We start from the raw sequence: 20,362 nt of genomic DNA, 5'->3' as shown, positions 1-20,362 counted from the left end.
ACATATGAAGCAAAAGAAGGTTCAGAGGCTGTCACAAGGGGCCAGTGAGAGACTGAACAGGTGACTCTCTATTCCCTCCATTCCTACTCATCCAGAGAAGTTGACTTTTATCTTTTTTATGCTCTGAGACTCCAGAAAGTGTGCCTGAAGTGTTACTTCTTCTCTAATCAATTAGTTTGCATTTATATTTCATGACTTGCATTATAGTTTCACACAAAATGTTTTCCTTTTGCAGAATACTTACAAATTTAGGCTACTATAAAAGTGATCTTATGATACCTTGGAGCTTTATTTATGTTTAAAGACAATACTCTATACATTGAAAATGATGGAAAAATGGACTTGGAGGAGAGAGAATTATTTTCATGTGCTCTTTAAGAGCCATACCTTATACAATACAAAGTACTCCTTTATTTGAAGGTTTGGCAAAAGGGACAGGAAAGGCTATTTTGCAATTATTTCTAACTTCTGGGGATTTATTAATGAATATAAAATTCATTAAAAGTATAGTTTTTAAAAATAGTGAAGCATTTATCAACCATCACACCTATCTTGGAAGTCTCAAGTTGTCTCATTTCATTGCAATGCTCAGAATGCTCCCTGGCCACTCTAATGAATGGAAGGGCAGACAGATGAAGATAGATATTACAGAGACAGAATGAGTAATGCGTTGCCTTATCCAGAGAATCTGCAGCATCTTGACTAGTTTTCATTTACCAGGAGTGCATGTGTTTAAAGCTATTTCAGGTAGTCATATTTGAAAGGAAATGACAAATCAGGTAGATTTTGTGAAAGATACTGAGTTTGGAAATATACAATCAGAAAATTCCAGAGATTGGGAGATTGGGAGTGACATAGACACATTATTAGAAATAAAATAGATAAGTAATAAGGACCTACTGGACAGCACAGGGAACTCTACTCAATACTTTGTAATTGCCTATATGGGAAAACAACTTTTTATTAATGGCCATCAAGGAAACGATTAGCTACCTTGTTAATAGTGTAATAGGGGTAATCCTTGACTTGGCTATACTTCTTTGCTTTGGACATTAGTGGTCTTGTGGCCTCTTTTAAGCCATTTACACAAACAAGATCAGCGAGATTTGCTTTGTCCTGAATCATATTTTCTCCTTGCAGAAAAAGCCTTGTAGTGTTTTTTTCTAGGCACTTGGTTGGAATGGGATCCCTATCAGTTTGTCTCAGCTTCTTAGTTGGGCTTTCCATGTCATGTGCATGAGTGCTAAGTCACTTCAGTCATGTCCAACTCTTTGTGACCCCGTGGACCATTGCCTACGAGGCTCCTCTGTCCATAGGGTTCTCCAGGCAAGAATACTGGAGTGGGTTGCTATGCCTTCTTCCAGGGGATCTTCCCGATCCACGGACTGAACCCACATTTCTTACCTCTCTTGCTTTGGCAGGTGGGTTCTTTACCACTAGTGCCACCTGGGAAGCCCTTACCATGTTATACTGTGAGCCCTAAAGTTCTGCTGGTGATAAATAGATGAGCTGCTTCCTCAAACCTGTTTATCATTAATTTTAGTTTAATACAGAATATTCAAATTGACTACATGATGCAAATTCATGCTGAAAAGTTTCTGAATTCAGTTTATCAATCCTCAGTGTGTCCCAGGACAAAGACATTTATAAGAAAAGATACATTCATTATTGAAATGAGCAGAACTTCATTGTAGTTTTATTCTAATATTTAGCATCTTCCTAGCTAGCTACTTCTTAAAATCCACTAGGGAGGATCTACTGAAGTCATTTATCCAAGATCCTGACATAAGAAAAAGCCATTCTCTTGAAGGTTGTGGGAATGATTGTCTTGCATTTCTGCTGATTCAACTGTAAAGTTACAATGAGTTAATCTCATGCAGTTGAGAAGTGGCCAGTAGTAAGGGACTCCATGCTTGAAAGGTTTAATCGAATTTCCATGCATGTGCAAATTCAGATAAACACAATATAGCTTATGAGAGCCCTTTATTTTTTTAAGTTGCTACCTTCATCTGGTAACAACTGATTACCGTGTGCTAACAAGGAGAAAACACCTGCAAACGATATCCTTGTCCTGCGATTGATTCTACTTTAACTGTGCTTGTTCAGGTAGCAAAACCATTAACTACTTCTTGATTGTTTTTATGATCAGACTTAGCACCTCGTATTGAGCAAGCACTGAGGAATGCATCTTTCCTTAAAAGGTTGATTTATTAGTTTATATGTAAAAGAACACTGGAGGTTATAAAGGTAACAAAGACCTTAAACATTATATTGATTTTCTCTTCCCAGAGCTTTTTTCTTCTTGTTGTATTGCAGGGTAATAAAATTTCACTAGACCCATTGGATCCATAAAATCTGAAGTACAACCACCAACTGATAGAAATGAAATTGTTTGACTGGGGTGATAAGCAAGGACTTGGCTTTGAACTCTAAGCAGTATAAGTCATTTGCTGGCCTGTAAGGGTGAATTACAGCCTGCTGAGCACTAAAGGACAAGCATGTATTTGCAAGAGCTCCCAATTCAGTCATCACTGAGCAATGCAATGACCTTTACATGGTCACGTTGGGCTCAAAAGAAGAAATTTAGCTATGTAAAATCAACACCCTGCCTCTCTGATAAGATGTAGATTTTTTTCATATTTGAATTAAGTTGTGGGTATAAGACATTTGAATACAGAGTAAAGAGTAGGATAGGAAAATAAGTTCTGTTTGCAAATCTCAAGTTATATTATCTCTATAACAGTGAGCTTTAAAAAAAAAAAAAAAAAAGATGGGGAGCTATAGACTCACTACAGTATTCTTGCCTGGAGAATCCCATGGACGGAGAAGCCTGGTAGGCTACAGTCCATGGGGTTGCAAAGAGTCGGACACGACTGAGCGACTTCACTTTCACTTATAGACTCATCATAGTACACAGTACTAGTCTGTGCTAGCCTAGAATTTTCTGAACTTCTGCCATGTGCACAATGCTTACCTGTGCCAGTCCTTGACATGTGAACCATCAGTTCATGCTATCTGTATCCCTCTCTAGCCCCAGACCTCCCTTTGCAGCTCCAAGCACTGTGTCCCTCAAGGCCTGAGGCACGGCTCCTCCATCGCCAATCAAGCATCACAGAGGACCATCCTGGGGAAGAGCTCTGTGACCCACCAGGCAAAGTGAAATTTCTGATTTCAGTGGCAAGGGTTTGAGAACAACAGTCAAATCAGGGACGAGGTCTACCTTAAAGTTTCCATGTTAGCATTCTTGTGGACTGAAGTAGAAGGGATTAGTCAGCTAGCAAACTAGTCAGCTAGCAAACATTTTAATTAGTCCAGCCATCTGACCTGATCTCAACAGCTGTAATTTAATGGTACCTGTGCATGCAGGGAAGTAAACTCACAGTAAAGAGCTCTTGCTCTGTTCATGTCCAAAAGAGGGAAATTCTGAAGCCACTGAGGCCTTTGATCAAAGCCATATCCTAGACAAATAGCTTTCTTCCAAAGGTACATCTTTACTCATTTATTTTTTGGAATCTAGATTGAAACTGTCTACATTTTTCTACTTATCAAAAACAAAGGTGCATTCATTGATAAATAACCAGAGACTTGGTTGTTCAGTTTTGCTTTGTTTAAGGTGTTTCATGTTGTTAATTAAGTGCTTTGTTAACCCCCAGCACAATTGAAACCTACCTGTGCTGGTGAGGTGGGTCTCAGTGTGATCTGAGTTGCAGTTGGTAGGTTTCCCACATGGTCCTATGGATGTGATTGTAGCTCCTGCTGCTAGTGCAAGTGGGCCCGGTTGTAGAGCTTTGTTACACAGATTTTATATTTCATGTAGTGCCTGGAAGCTTGTTTTCTGAATGATATCTGACAATGTCCAAATTAATTTCAGAAACAAAATGTCCCGGAGTCCCACATTTCTATTGTGTGACTGCCACCCGTGTGTCAGTGAAGTGGGGACATGTCCATACCAAGCAGCCCAAGGCTGTTCATTCTCTCATCAGGCTGGAGTGCTGCTGATGGAGGAATGCAAATTCCAGGACCACAGCCTAAATCTTGCACATTAGGGGCCCTAAACTGTGGAGGACAAACGTGATGCCCTTGTGATGTCCCATCCTCCTTTAATATCCCTGCCAGTCATCACTGATTGTTGTTGTTGTTCAGTCACTCAGCCATGTCCAGCTGTTTGTGACCCCATGGGCTGCAGCACACCAGGTTTCCCTGTCCATCATCAACTCCCAGAGCGTGCTCAAACTCATGTCCATCAAGTTGGTGATGCCATCCAACCCTGTTTTCCTCTGTCATCCCCTTCTCCCCCAACCCTCAGTCTTTCCCAGCATCAGGGTCTTTTCTAATGAGTCCACACTTCGCATCAGGTGGCCAAAACATTGGAGCTTCAGCTTCAGCATCCATCTTTCCAATGAATATTTAGGATTGATTACCTTTAGGATTGACTGGTTTGATCTCCTTGCAGCCTAAGGGACTCTCAAGAGTCTTCTCCAACACCACAGTTCAAAAGCATCAGTTCTTTGGCACTCAGCTTTCTTTATGGTCCAACTCTCACATCCATACATGACTACTGGGAAAACCATAGCTTTAGCTATATGGACCTTTGTTGGCAAAGTAATGTCTTTGCTTTTTAATATGCTGTTTTAGGTTTGTCATAGCTCTTCTTCTAAGGAGCAAGCAAACAGCAGAATAAACCTCAGCACCAACTTCCTGACAACCACCATCAGTCACTCACTGTTATCAATGCTAGAAGGAACCCAACTGCTTTTTGTCACCCTTACCCCAGAAGGTCACTTTCATGACCATTGGGAAGACCTGTCTTTGCTGCCAGGAAAAATAGCCACAGCTGTCATGTGGATCAGTACTGTGATGTGGATCAGGGGACATGTACCACACTTGCGAGCTCAGGCACATTATTCCCCTGCAACAGTGGCTAAATAATTCTCTTGCCACAAAATGCCGATTTTCCTTGTAATTCAGTGCTAAATGCATCTTACCTTAGCCCACAGAAATGACCTAAATGATGCAACACAGCACAGCCAACCCCTGCCAGGCGGACTGCTGGAAATTTGATCACTTATCTTCCTGACTGATGTCTAGCCATGTTTCTATTTCTGCATCTGTCTAGAGCTGTGCCTATCTAAGCCTTTGTTATTGCTGCTGATTCCAGGAAGGTGGGGATCAGCCTTTGAATGAAGTAGAATTTAACATCAAACCCATGAAAAATACCCTTGGGTGTTCCAGGGGTCATCAGCTATAAGTCTGTGCACTCTGCAGACAGAATGTAGCCCAGAATACCTGCAGGGCAAGAGGATTCATCCAGAAATCCCAGGTCACAATTTTCCCTTATCTTCTGTTCTTTTCTCTCTCAAATTAGGTTGATTTTACAGGAGGGAGGAGAGGAAATTAATGTGACCTGACCCTCAGGCATGTGCCAAGATCTTCAAGAGTCATCTCATCTGATTCATTTGATGACCCTGAGATGTGGACATTATCTCATTTTTCAGATGAGACAACTAGGATTCACAGAATTTAAGGCATTTACCCATGCTTTTCACATTATTGCTTAAATTTATTAATGACATTCAAATTTAGGTTTGAAAAAAATTGTCCAGCAAAATAGATTACTTTTCTGTTTTTAGCAACTCCTGAGGAAAAGGAAAATCCTTTTACAAAGTTTTTCTTTCCAAAGTGTCATTAAAATCTTCCTTTTGCCATCATAATCCAAATGTTAGTGGGTTCTGGTTTATGAAAGAAGATGGGACTTATATCATGACTTTCTACTAATGAACACATTTGAGAGAGTTAAGGAAATTCTCTGGATGATGCAATTAGATAAACTATGAAAGTTACTGAGGAAAGATGCAGATGATTACAGATAGTGTTGTTATGCAGGGGGATTAGGTACAAGATCATCCTGTTCACAGTGGGCCACCCCTCATCTCTCCTGTCCCCACCGCCCTCATCTCTCCTCTTCATGTTGAAAGTCTCAGAAGAGGTGAGAATTAGATGCATGAAACCTACATGATTACCGAAAGTGCTCTTTTCCCCAGTCTCTCTAATCTAAAATAAATGACATGGTTTAAATTAGGCTACATAGAGGTGAGATGCCAACATTTGACCTCAGCAAGCCATACTAAGTGGCAAGAGTTCCTTGACTATAAATAAAACTCCTGTTTAGTATGACTTTTTAGAAGTTGGCAGAATCCAATCCCTGAGCTTGAATGACATATCAAAGCATTGTTAATCCCAAGCATTTTTTTTCTTTGTTCACATCACTCTTTAAGGAATCATTTTCACTTGCCTGTTCATGACTTTATGGCATGTAAGTGCCAAGCACTCCCTATAACACATTGTGCGAGGGCACCCACTAAAAGAGAGTTCAAGCTGAATGACATTGGATGTGAAATGCAACCTTTCCTACCAAGCTGTGTGATATTTAGCATGCCTTGGCATATGCTAAACTACAAAATTTTGAAATAATCAGAATTCCCTTGGGAATGTTACATAGACTATGTGGGTCAGAATTCTCTCATGATTAGTTACAAAGTCTAAAATACTTTCTACAATTTCAAATCAGTATTTTAATCTGAACTCTGCCAAATGGATTTGACATATTCAACATGATTTTATAGTCATAAATAACACTTTAACTATTGGGAGAGATTGAAAGCAGGAGGAGAAGGAGATGACAGAGGACTAGATGGTTGGATGGCATCATCACCGATTCAATGGACATGAGTTTGAGTAAGCTCCAGGAGATGATGAAGGACAGGGAAGCCTGGTATGCTGCAGTCCTTGGGGTTGCAAAGACTTGGACATGACTGAGCAACTGAACAACAACAATTGGGAGAGTCATTTATGGTAGATGTTCCAAATACATGCTGTCTATTGAAGCCAAATGATAATAGTTTAATAATGAGGATAATAATGTGTCTTGAAACATCTAAAAATAAAAGAATTAGTGAGAATAAGCAATGGGGGTCATATATACATATATTATTTTTCCTGCCAAAGGAATACTAGGCACATTTGTTGTCATTCATATCTAGAGAGGCATTGGTAATTTGTTACTTTTTCTATGGTGAGTTTTTCAAATACTTTATTGAGGTTTGGGGCTGTGTTCAAAAGGTCATGCATTTTATTTTCTCTTTTAGACTAGTATTTATTTATTTGGCTTGTACATGGCAGTTATATTTATTCTCCATGCTTGTTTTATATATATATATAGTATAATTGGAATTTTTACACCTACATCATTAACGCTTAATAGACCCTGGGAAAAGAACATGCCTGCATTCATGGAAAGAAGGAAAGAAAGAAAGAAGGAAGGAAGGAAGGGAAGGGAGAAAGAAAACAACATTATTTTAGTTCTTGCAACTCCATGGAAATTGCTGTTTTTAAAGCATTGATAACCTTCATCTTCCAAAACTGCATGTCATATCTTTTTGTCTTTAAGCAGAATTCAAGCCAGAGGATTGTTATACCTTTATTGATAGCAAGTAACTTGCCTTCCTCTCTTCCTTCTTTGCTTCCTTTCTCCCTCCCTTCCTTCTGAGACACCACACTCTTCTGTATTTTTCCTACCATACCAAACATTCCTTCCAGTATCACTTTCTTGAAGCTTCTGCTGCTTCTGACTTTTATATTGTCGCGTGCCCAGGCTTTTCTCTCTCTGCACTCATTCCTTGCATCCATGCTAGCTAAGTTGCTTCCATTGTATCCAACTCCTTATGACCCCATGGACTGTAGCCCGCCAGATTCCTTTGTCCATGAGATTTCCCAGGCAAGAATACTGGAATGGGTTGCCATGCCCTCCTTCAGGGAATCTTTCAAACCAGGGATCTAACTGCATCTCATTATGTCTCCTGTATTGGCAGGCAGGTTAACCTGCCAATGCAGGGGACTCAGGTTCCATCCCTGGTCAGAGAAGACCCTTCATGCCAGGGAGCAACTAAGCCCAAGTGCCACAACTACTGAAGCCTGTTCTGGAGCCCATGCTCCACAACAAGAGAAGCCAGCACAGTGAGAATCCGATGCACTGCAACAAAGACCCAGGGCAGCCAAAAAAAACACAAAAGATTAAATAGATTTTATTCTTGTTACTTGCCCATCTAGAGTGAACTGGAGCCTCTGTTTCACATCCTGATGAGTTTCAGCCTCAGGAAGCAGGCTGACAGTGTGACCATGTTTTAAAACATTCCTGGTAAAACACATGATTAATGAGGGCAGGAAATTTGTTCCCTGCGGTATCCCCTGAAACGGAATATTGTCAGACACATTAAATAGTGACTGTATGTTGAGTGAAAGAATACAATAATGATTGCTATTAAATAAAAATCATACAAACTAAAGTCACATACAAAGAAAATAAAAGTCAAAGTGCCAAAAATTTTACTTCATCTGGTGATTTGTTATTGTTACATCATTCCTGTCACTTGTCTGTCTGTTTTTTTTAGAGAGTTGAATTTCCAGTATTTCTGTGGTGTGTTTATTCTTCTTTGAGAGGCACACTTTCTTCCTTGTCCCAGTCATATCCCAGATGTCATGGGTCCTGTCCTCTGCTACTGACAGCCCAAGGTGTCAGGGTTCCTGTGGCTGGGATTTTAGAAATAGCAATCAACTGCTCTAACCCATGGAGAAGGCAATGGCACTCCACTCCAGTACTCTTGCCTGGAAAATCCCATGGACGGAGGAGCCTGGTGGGCTGCAGTCCATGGGGTTGCCCAGAGTCAGACACGACTGAAGCGATTTAGCTGCAGCAGCAGCAGCAGCTCTAACCCAAAGAGATGAAGTCCTTAGAAGATCAGGGACCTGTCAGCTTCATTTGAACAACAGCTTCCCAAATATCCCCAAGTTGAGCTTGGAATATATGGAGTGGTATTAGTTCTATATGTCCAGCTTCATTTTGCCTTGAGGTCTTGTTTCCTCATCCTTCTAGATCCTGAGTGCTTTCCACTTAGTCTAGTTCCTTCTCTTGACATCAAGATCCTGACAGTCTTGCTTCCAATCAGCCTTCTCTGGGCAACTAGACCTACACTTGTCTCTTAAGCCTTGTCACTGCTTGGAGCCTGGATCTCTCAAAGTACTCATTTCTTACCCCCCCCCCCCCCACTCTGTCTAATGCCCTCGGATTTTATTTTCTTATTCACACACAGCCTGGGTGGAACTGGATGTTTCTCCCCTCCCTGGAGTTTGTCTGCAGTGCACTGTATTTTTCCCCTGGAAATACATATGTCAGTCTTTGGTCTGAGTTCCATACATCAGTGTTGGTCAGTTCTTTTCAACTATTTGTTCCTCCCAAAGACCTGCTTTCTATTCCTTGCATCCTGGTCTTTGCAATTATGCCTTGGTACACAACCCATCCTACAGAACACATCTGACACTGATCCCTAAGCTTTCGAGGGCCATGTGTTAATGTCCATAATCTGTTTCTCCCTTGAGGGTGTGCATGCTAAGTCGCTTCAATCGTGACTGACTCTTGGTGACCCTATGGACTGTAGCCTGCCAGGCTCCTCTGTCCATGGGATTCTCCAGGCAAGAATCCTGGATTAGATTGGCCTGCCCCCCTCCAGGGGATCTTCCCAACCCAAGGTTTGAACCTGTGTCTCTCAAGTCTCCTTCCTTGGCAGACAGGTTCTTTACCACTAGTGCCATCTGGGAAGCCTGATTCTCCTTTACTTCTGCAAAATTATTTTCTTCTTTATCTTCCTGAAACAAATTCCTTCCTTAATAGCGAATGTTGCCTTGCTTTCTTTAAAAAAAAAAAAAAAAAATCTTTTGAGATGCAAGCTCTTTTTGAAAAAAAAATAGTCTTCTGATTTTACATTTGTCAGTATTTTAAATAATAATGATAGCTAATTTTTTAAAGGTGTTTTTTATGTATTAGAGAAACAGTTGTGCATAATCAAACTTTTAATAGCCCTCAGAGATAGGTTCTGTGATTATCCTTACTTTCCTGATGATGAAGTGGGTTCAAGAAAGTTAAGTAGTTGGTCTGCAGTCATGCTATCTATTAACTGACACAACTGGTTGTGGAGTTCAGACCACTGACTTCAAGAACCAAGTCAAATGATTACATTATCCTTTCTTTCCTTGTACAGCAAGGACAACAAGTGCTGAATCCAGTTTAAGCCACTGAATTCACACACAAAAAAATTCTGAGGTGAACAGGAAGTGCATGCATTTATTAAGCAACTGACTATGGATGGAGCTCAATATTTTAGGGAGAAATAAATGAAACTAACTGTCTCTCGAACATCTTTTGTGAGGCCCAGGCTCTAAAGATAACTGTTTTAATTCAAGGACCACAAAGTATATCATTTTCTTCTTGAGTGAGCTAATTAACTAAACACTGCATAAGGAAATAACTAAGGAGAGGACTGTCCCTCCACTCCATTTCAATAAAGTTGTCAAAAGAAAGGGATCCAAAGACATTGCAGGTTTCTTTTATCCTGCTTTTCAAATATTTGTTCCAGACATAGAAATGCTTCCAAATAACTCGAGAGATAACCCTAAGTAAATTATGTGGAGTGGAGATGGATGTTTAAAGAGGCCACGAAGAGGCAGATAAAGACACTCTTACTGATTCTCTAGTCTGGAACTACAGCACCTTTATACAGGTCTCCTGAGCTCTCAGGAACCTACTTCTTCTCTGCCCTCTGGTTGCTTTTTCTTTCACTTTTGGCTGGTGATTATTGAAAGCACAGTGTTCGTCTCTGTGTGAATGAATGAATGCCTAGTGCATGCTTAGTTGTGCCCGACTCTGCAACCCTTTGGGGTGTGGCCTGCCAGGCTCCTCTGTCTGTAGGATTTTTCAGGCAAGAATACTGCAGTGGGTTGCCATTTCTTTCTCCAGGGGATCTTCTCAACACAGGGATCAAACCTATGTCTCCTGTGTCTCTTGCATTGCAGGTGGATTCTTTATGCACTGAATCATCTCTGTGTTTGATCAACTATAATGGGACAGCCTTTCAAGTGTTAAAATTCAGTGCAAGATATTGTCTGGCTTTGTGGTTTCCAAGATTATATACCATGGCAAATTGTGGTTTTATTGACAAATGAGACCATTTATCTGACATGAGCAAGAATTAGCTTCAGAGGAGGTGGAAATAACTTACTAAATGGCAAGTGCCTGGTGTTCTACTGTTAGTTTGAGCTTATAAAAGCTGAGAGTTTCTATAGCGAACATATATAATCCTAGGAGCAGAAAGAGTTTAGGCTCTTATAAACTAAGTCCTTTTTTAGAACATTTACATGAACAACTTCTAAGAAGAGCAACCTAGAAAAAGAGAATTCTGGTGAAAAGGGGGCCTTCTGGAAATAGGAGGAAGGCAGTGAGGGAAGGCAAGATGAAGGGTTCCACAGTAATCAACAATCTTCACAGCCGTGTCAGCGTCTTGTTAAATTATGGGTGCGCTTCCACTCCATTGATATGTGGCTGCTTGAGACTGCTCTCTTCAAAATGCCCTGGGGAAGAAATTCTATTTATACTTACTGTATTCAAGTTCCTGTCTTTCTTCTGGAACGCATGCATGCTCAGTCTCTCAGTCATGTCTGACTCTTTGTGACCCCATGGACTGTAGCCAGCCAAGCTCATCTGTCCGTGGGGATTCTCCAGGCAAGGATTCTGGAGTGGGTTTGCATTTCCTTCTCCAGGAGATCTTACCAACCCAGGCGTTGAACCTGTGTCTCCTGTGCCTCCTGCATTGGCAGACGGATTCTTTGCCATTGAGCTACCTGGGAAGCTCTTATCTGTTTTTCTAGAAACATAATTCCAAATATGCTTGGTCTTCAAGGGTAATTTAGTCAATATATACTCAGTGTCTTAATTTCATTTGATCCACTCTGAATGGACCATGATGGCCATTGCTGCCACCTACTGACCTACTGGGCTGCATGTTTTGCCCCAAGTGGAGAAAAGAAACGTCATTTCCAAGCCAACACCTAAATTCACAGCAATTCCAGTTAAGTATATTACGACCTTTTATTTGCAACTGGGAGGGTTTCTCTAGGAATACTCTTCTGTCAGGTGTTAGATACAATAATAATAGTTGGCAGGCCAGACTGGAGGATTCAAAGTTCCAATAAATTACTGTGAGGAAAGCAATTTGACATCTTTTCATCCTTTGATGAAAGCTAAGTGTGAAATCTAGGTGTAAACATCTAAAAAATTGAAAGTCACACATGAAGGGGAGACCTGGGAGTGTGGCAGAAATCACTACTCAGAGATGGGAAGACTCGGAGAGGTCCTACGATTTAACAACAGTATTTCTGCCCAAGATTAATGCATCTGCGGAACTTCTTGGCCTTATTCCTGGATCCTATCAATTTAGCAAGGACATTTACACAAATGGTTTCTGCAGTCTAACTGATATTGGGCTGGGTACACTGAATCAAGAATTCAATTTCTTTTGTTTGGAAATATGTACACTGCTGGGGAAGTTAGGCAGCCTCTCTCTGGATTCCTTGCATGCATGTGTGCTCGTGTCGGACTCTGTGACCTCTTCTACTATAGCCTGCAAGGCTCCTCTGTCCATGGAATTCTCCAGGCAAGAATACTGGAGTGTGTTGCTCTGTCTTCCTCCAGAGGACCTTCTCAACCCAGGGATTGAAACCTACATCTCCTGCATTGCAGGCGGATTCTTTCCCACTGAGCCATCTGTGAAGCCCTTGTCTTTCTGTACCTCTTCCTTAATAAACATACTCATGCTCCCCTCATTTCATGAAATAAACTTTCCCCAAACTTTGCGGCTTAAAGTAACCACAGTTTTGCCGTTTGGCAGGGCCAGCTCATCTGTGTGTCAGCCAGGATGGCATTTCTGGGCCAAGAGGTGCCATCTCAGGTTACTGGGTTGGCATGGCTGGGAAGTTGGCTGTGGCTGCTGGCTTAGTTTTCCGCTGAGGCTGTTGGTTGGGGGCCTCAGTGCTCTTTACCTGGCTCCTGTTCAGGGCTGGCTTGGGCTTCTTGAAGCACAAAGGGGAGAGATGTCAGGATTTCTTAAGGTCTAGACTCTAAACTGGCACAGCATGGCTTCCAAAGCATTCTTTGGTTAAAACAGGTCACAGACTGGTCAGATTCAAGGGAGGGAACCCCACAAGGGCATGAATGTCAGCAGGCATGGTTCACAGTAATTGTTTTAAGCTAAGAGTCCACCTCTTGCTAAGAGTTGACTCATTGGAAAAGACTCTGATGCTGGGAGGGCTTGGGGGCAGGAGGAGAAGGGGACGACAGAGGATGAGATGGCTGGATGGCATCACCAACTTGATGGATGTGAGTTTGAGTGAACTCCGGGAGATGGTGATGGACAGGGAGGCCTGGTGTGCTGCAATTCATGGGGTCTCAGAGAGTTGGACACGACTGAGTGACTGAACTGAACTGAACAGTCCACCATACAAAGACAGAAAAACATTTTTTCGTTGTTTTTTGGTTCTCATGTACAAATTCATTTTTTCATTTTTTTTTGTTGTCATCTAAGAATCCATGTATATTGTCACCCTACTTATTTAACTTATATGCAGAGTACATCATGAGAAATGCTGGACTGGATGAAGCACAAGCTGGAATTGAGATTGCCGGGAGAAATATCAATAACCTTAGATATGCAGATGACACCATCCTTATGGCAGAAAGTGAAGAAGAACTAAAGAACCTCTTGATGAAAGTGAAAGAGGAGAGTGAAAAAGTTGGCTTAAAGCTCAACATTCAGAAAACTAAGATCATGGCATCTGGCCCCATCACTTTATGGCAAAGAAATGGGGAAAAAGTGGAAACAGTGGCAGACTTTATTTTTGGGGGCTCTAAAATCATGGCAGATGGTGACTGCAGCCATGAAATTAAAAGACACTTGCTCCTTGAAAGAAAAGTTATGACCAACCTAGACAGCATATTCAAAAGCAGAGACATTACTTTGCCAACAAAGGTCCGTCTAGTCAAGGCTATGGTTTTCTAGTATGTGTGGATGTAAGAGTTGAACCGTAAAGAAAGCTGAGCTCCGAAGAATTGATCCTTTTGAACTGTGGTGTTGGAGAAGACTCTTGAGAGTCCCTTGGAGAGCAAGGAGATCCAATCAGTCCATCCTAAAGGAAATCAGTCCTTAATATTCATTGAAAGGACTGACATTGAAGCTGAAAGTCCAATACTTTGGCCACCTGATGTGAAGAACTGACTCATTTGAAAAGACCCTGATGCTTTGAAAGATTGAAGACAGGAGGAGAAGGGGAAGACAGAGGATGAGATCGTTGGATGGCATCACTGACGTGATGGACGAGTTTGGGTAAACTCTGGGAGTTGGTGATGGACAGAGAGGCCTGGCATGCTGCAGTCCATGGGGTTGCAAAGAGTCGGATATGACTGAGTGACTGAACTGAACTGACTGAAGTATCCGTAAACTATACATTTTATTACTGGCTACTCAGCCCTAGAGTCAAAACAGAGAATATACAGCTTCCATTTCTGCTTAATTGATGTTTCTGAACTGTGGTATTGGAGAAGACTCTTGAGAGTTCCTTGTAGTGCAGGGAGATCCAACCAGTCAATCCTAAAGGAAATCAACTCTGAATATTCATTGGAAGGACTGATGCTGAAGCTGAACCTCGAGTACTTTAGCCACCTGATTTGAAGAGCTGACTCAATTGGAAAAGACCCTGATGCTGGGAAAGATTGAAGGCAGGAAGAAAAGGGGATGACAGAGAATGAGATGGTTGGCTGACATCACCGACTCAATGGGCTTGAGTTTGAGCAAGCTCTGGGAGATGGTGAAGGACAGGGAAGCCTGCGTGCTGCAGTCCATGGGGCTCCTAAGAGTCGCACATGACGGAGTGACTGAACAGCAACAACAGCAAGAGAAACCAAAACAGAAACAAACTGGGAAGCAAGAGTAATGAACAGAAACATGCCAAGTGTCAGATATGTTGGTATGTTTATTCTGTGGGTGTTTTTAAGAGCAAGAGTGACCACAGGATACTCTGTTCTTATTTCCGGGATGCACACCCCTTTGTTTTAGGCACTTTAACTTACATGTTTTTCACAGCATAGGCAAACAGTACTCAAACATGCACGCATCCTTACTCTAAGTGCAAATAAAGGAATAAACGTTGGATATGCTGGGGTTAGGTTACACATGGTGTAAGCTCTGGGGGTGCCTAGTTTAACAGGGTAGTTTATTCCAAGGATAGCAATAAAGAGTCTTGTAATTTTTTATTGCATGCAGGGTATCCATTTAGGGAAGTGGATCTTCAGGTTTTGTTTCCAAAATAGATGGCATATTTTCAGTGCTCATTGAAAGAAACAAGGGAAAGTGGGTGAGAGGGTGCGATGGCAGCCCTCGCTATTTATAGCAGCGGTATTGTTAGTGTTCACCCCACAGAGAACTGAATCACATCTAAGCCCGTAATTTCCATATCTTTGGAAAGCTTTTTAGCTCCTCACTGCCTGTTGGCATGGTAACATGACAAGAGTTATGATGTCAAAACCATATGAACTCATGATTGATCTAAAATTATTTGGGAAACTTTCCCGTTTCAAATTTCCATTGAGAGGGAGAGAATGAGAAGCCACGTGGCAGCTTAAGTCAAAAGAGAGAAAAAAAAAAAAAAAAACCAACATCTTTTTTTTTAAATTGTCCTTAAATAAATTCTCTATTTTCCTTTCCGTGCAATGCTAAAAGATTACTGTCCTTCTGATGTTTTTGGCACTTTTTCCCCAAATTCAGATATTTTAATCTCTCTCTCTTTTTAAGTCTCTTTTTTTCCTCTACTGATTGAAATCACTGGTTGATGTTAGCACTCTCTTTAGGCAGCATTTGCCAAGGAGGGTAGGCTTACAGGGTGGTGGATGTCCTCAAATTTGCTGTGTCTCCTGAAGTGACGGTGGCCTTGAGTAAATGGTGAAAGTTGGCAGAAAGATCGGCAGATACTAAGTAGTATGCTCTTTTGTGTATTTGCAAGTGGTAGGCATTGCTATCACTTCCATGTAGAAGAGCAAACAAAAGGATCATAAAGATGAAATAAGTTGCTTAAAGCCAGACAGTGAGAAAGTGACAGAATTGAGATTTATTGGGGGGAAAAAAAAAAGAAAACTGAACTTGTTAATGAAAGTAGGATGTACTCAGGTGAAAATAAGTAAAAAATTAATAATATTTTCCAATAGTCATGTATCGATGTGAGAGTTGGACCATAAAGAAGGCTGAGTGCCAAAGAATTGATAGACTCAAATTGTAGTGCTGCAGAAGACTCTTGAGAGTTCCTTGGATAGCAGGGAGATCCAACCACTTAATCCTAAAGGAAATCAATCCTGAATATTCATTGGAAGGACTGATGCTGAAGCTGAAGCTCCAATACTTTGGCCACTTGATGCAAAGAGCCAACTCAGAAAAGACCCTGAGGCTGGAAAAGATTGAAGGCAGGAGGAGAAGGGGATGACAGAGGATGAGATAGTTGAATGGCATCACCAACTCAGTGGGCATGAGTTTGAGCAAATTCTGGGACATATTGAAGGAATGGGTCACAAAGAGTTGAACATGATTTAGCGACTGAACAGTAACAACAAAATAATCTTTTATTACTCTGGAAATTTATTTAACCTGATTTCTTTATCTCCATTTACTAATCTGTAAATGGGAATAATCATAGAAACCTGCTTGTGAAAACAAAGTATAAGAAGTTGAGCTAAAGATAAAGTCTTATCTTTCCATGAAAAAGATCAAATGCTGACTGCCCTGCAGAAGCAAATAAATTTATGTGGAATTTTCAAAGATGGAAGGATCAACACATCTTATTTAGGGTGCCACTTTCTTTGTGACTTAAGACATAGGACTTGACCATAATACTGGACCTTGGCATGTCTATCTCTGCTACCAAAATAAATTCTTATCTCTAATCAAATCTCGAACTGACCACACTTAAACTATTGACCTTAAACCTTCACTATCATTTCTCTGCAGAATCCATAGCCAAAGGAGAGTCAAAGTTGGAGGAAGTTCAGCTTTTTATGTTTGTGTGAGTAATGCTCATTTGAGTCACATTCATCTGTGTTTTTGAGGAGATTTTAAAGAACTGCTAGGTGTCAGGCACAAAGTGGACAAAAGTCCCTATTGTTGTTTTTCAGTCACTAAGCCATGTCTGACTTTGTGACCCCATGAACTGCAGCATACCAGGCTTTCCTATCCTTCACTCTGTCCTGGAATTTGCTCAAACTCATGTCCAGTGAATTGGTGATGCTATCCAATCATCTCATCCTCTGTTGCCCCCTTTTCCTCCTGCCCTCAATCTCTCCCAGTGTCAGGGTTTTTTCCAATAAGTCTACTCTTTGCATCAGGTGGCCAAAGTATTGGAGCTTCAGCTTCAGCATCAGTCCTTCCAATGAATATTCAGGGTTGATTTCCTTTAGGATTAACTGGTTTGATCTCCTTGTAGTGCAAGGGACTCTCTAGAGTCTTCACGAGCACCACAGTTCAAAATCATCAAGCATCAATTCCCTATTGTTGGAAGCTTCTATTTTAGTGTGGAAAGCAGATGCAGTATTGAGTAAAAATACTAAAGAGAAGAAAGTAAACCAGTAAGGAGTCCGATAGGCAAACAAGGCATCAGGACTGAGGTTGAGATTTCATCAGATAGTTTCAAAGGGCATTCCAGGGGTGACTTTTCAGGCAGAGCTCTGAAGAAGGAGCATCATGCCACAGAGGGAATAGGAAGTGCAAAGGCCCTAGGGCCCAAGGTGTTCAGCAGCAGCAGGCAGGCCAGAGAGCTTGGATCAGAAGGAATGGGGAGGACGGTGTTGGGGAGGTCTTATTTTCTGTCCTTAGAACACTCGTTGTGAGGTAGAGAGCACATGCATTCCTCATCTGAAATAAGAAGTGACTACCGTAAAGTAACAAAATGAGTTTGAGTTTGACCCAGGCTTGGGACTCCAGTCCTGGTGTCATCAATCTCTTGGAGACTAGTCTTCAGATCTTCTCCACAACTAGAATCATTCTGAGTTACTGTATCATTGTTCAGTCTTCAGATCTATGAGAGGAAAACTCTGCAGGCCTTTCTCAGCTGTGAGCATGTTTTTAAAAAGGAATTCCGTAGAACTGCAGTGAATGTGCATCTCTTGTACAGCGAGGGTTTTTGCTTGCTGCTTCTTGCTAAAGTACTACAAGGGATTGAACAAGAGATGGGTGGTGATTAAGGAAGAATTAAGTGCAAACAGCTGTACCCTAGAATCAAACCACCATCTGACGTGCACTGTTTGGCGCCTCAGAGTGCCCCTTCCTCCTTGTTGAGATGTGAGTTCATGGCATCTCTCCACTCATGAGAGCCTCCCCTTGCTCTGGCTGGTGGCACAAGCGCTTCCTTCAGGCCTTTGCATCAGAGCAAGTTCAAGAACTGCTTTGCCAGTGGACTAACACTTTTAGGCAAGACTTGGCTCTGTCTTCCGCACATTTCAGATTTTATAAGCATTAAGTGCTTTTGTATCCAGCACAGTGCCAACATTAGTCATTTTCACCTTACAGTGGCCCTGAGAAGTAGCTTATCTCCAGTTCCTAGATAGTCAAGTTCTGAGAGGTTTAGTAAATTCTTACAAAAGGTGAAATATACTGTGAAAGAGCCCGCTGTTCCTGGGTGTGGGGCAGGTGTTTGCTTGTAGCTGTGGAGAATTTGCTCAGTTCATCCACCCCTTGGCGGGGACAGAAGAGCAGACACCCTTGCCCTCTTGAAGGAAAAGCCTTATATTGATGGCTCTGTGCTGCATTCAGTACCCTCTGGCTTCCTGCTTACACTGTGACCAGACTGTCTCTTAAATATGAGCTCGTTCTCATGGTTACACACTGACTCCTCTGCTGACCCACTGTAGACATGTCAGCTTTTCTTTCTGCCCTGTGCTTTTGGCTCTCTAATTCACACAGTAGAGAGCTTGGCACATCAGTGTTCTAAATACATTTAAAGCAATGTTTTCCAGAATTTTATTACTAGAAGGCTCTGATTAAATAATTGGGGGTGAGTGTGTGCTGAGTTGTTTCAGTTGTGTCCGACTCTTTGCAGCCCTATGGGCTGTAGCCTGCCAGGCTCCTCTGTCCATGGGATTCTCCAGGCAAGAAAACTGGGGTGGGTGGCCATGCCTTCCTCCAGGAGATCTTCTTGACCCAGGGATCGAACACCAGTCTCCTGCATCTCCTGCATTGCAAGCAGATTCTTTACCACTGAACCACTGAGGAAGCCTGATTGGAGGGTGACTTATCTCTAATTTATTTTAATCCTTAAATGCATGAGTGATGTGCATGCAGTCACATAGACACTCCATTTCTTACTCTGCTTTGATATGAGTAATGGAATTATCATGTAGATCTAGGGGCAGCTGTTCATTTCAAGGGACATTTGGCAATGTCAGGAAGCATTTTTGGTTCTCAAAATTGAGGGGGGTGAAGCACTACTGGCATCTAGTGGGTAGAGGCCAGGGATGTTGCTGAACACCCTGCAATGTATAAGACATCCCCCACAATAAGATTGTTCAGGCCACATGTCAATAGGACTCATCTAGGCATGTCTATTTTTAACATTGCCATCTTTACTAGAAACTTGGATTTAGAACCATTCTGTCCTCATAGAAAGTACTTTTGTTCTAACATCCAAAATGTTCTCTTTATGTAGGTTTTACTCTGTTAGAAACCTAAAGTGTAACCCTCCATAAAAATCTTAAAATTACTTTTGTTTACTTGGTTATTTTTTCTTTTCAATTTTCTGTAATTTCAGACTCAATAAGCTTTGCCAGTCTACAATGTGAAACGTTATCTGGTCAGAACAAATTGTGTCCTTCTCAGCTCTGATTCTGCTCATCTCCAAGTCTTTACTGGGCACCTGTCAGGTTCTCAGACTTGGTGAGTGCAGGGGAGCGAGAGGGTTAATGCTTGGGGGTATAATTACCTCAGAGAGGGGATGTAATTTCCTCAGCTGAAATTACAGTGAAAGGCGGCAGCAGGTGATTCAGGCCCTAAACTAAGGAATGCAAAATCCCCTCTGATTCCTTGTTCCCCATGAACAAATCTTCATTGAAGTTTGTGTTGGTTAATATATATACTGCTGAGACTCATTTTTGTTTCTTCTGGAAGACAAGGATTATTTTCATTTCAGGGAATTTATTTGTGTTCATTTCTTTTATTTTTATAGAAATATAGTTGATTTACAAAGTTGTGTTAGTTTCCAGTGTACAGTGAAGTAATGTTGTTACACATATGTCTGTATGTATCTATATTCTTTTTTATTCTTTTCCATTATAGTTTACAACAAGGTATTGAATATAGTTCCTTGTTCTATACAGTAAATCCTTGTTATTTATCTATTTTATGTGTAGTAGTTTGTATCTGTTAATTCCATAATCCCAATTTATCCCTCC

The 20,362-nt window shown here is 41.3% G+C and overlaps 1 protein-coding gene and 1 long non-coding RNA gene across 7 annotated transcripts in view; one reads left to right on the top strand and one right to left on the bottom strand.

Annotated features, from left to right (window-relative positions):
• Positions 1-20,362, top strand: part of CTNNA2 (catenin alpha 2) — a 1,361,081-nt gene that overhangs the window by 573,527 nt on the left and 767,192 nt on the right. The window lies entirely within an intron of this gene.
• Positions 8,059-20,362, bottom strand: part of LOC112448799 (uncharacterized) — a 54,931-nt gene continuing 42,627 nt past the window's right edge. For 2 of the 3 annotated variants that reach the window (XR_009496315.1, XR_009496316.1), the window contains exon 7: positions 9,782-11,457. This is a non-coding gene — a long non-coding RNA (uncharacterized lncRNA). Of the gene's footprint in view, positions 8,192-9,781; positions 11,458-20,362 lie in introns of those variants that run through there. The other variant, XR_009496317.1, reaches the window with a different exon arrangement.

The sequence above is a fragment of the Bos taurus genome, chromosome 11 (assembly GCF_002263795.3).
Source record: "Bos taurus isolate L1 Dominette 01449 registration number 42190680 breed Hereford chromosome 11, ARS-UCD2.0, whole genome shotgun sequence".
NCBI lineage: Eukaryota > Metazoa > Chordata > Mammalia > Artiodactyla > Bovidae > Bos > Bos taurus.
Note: the sequence above shows the minus strand (reverse complement) of the source record. Positions and strands in the feature narration are given on the sequence as shown.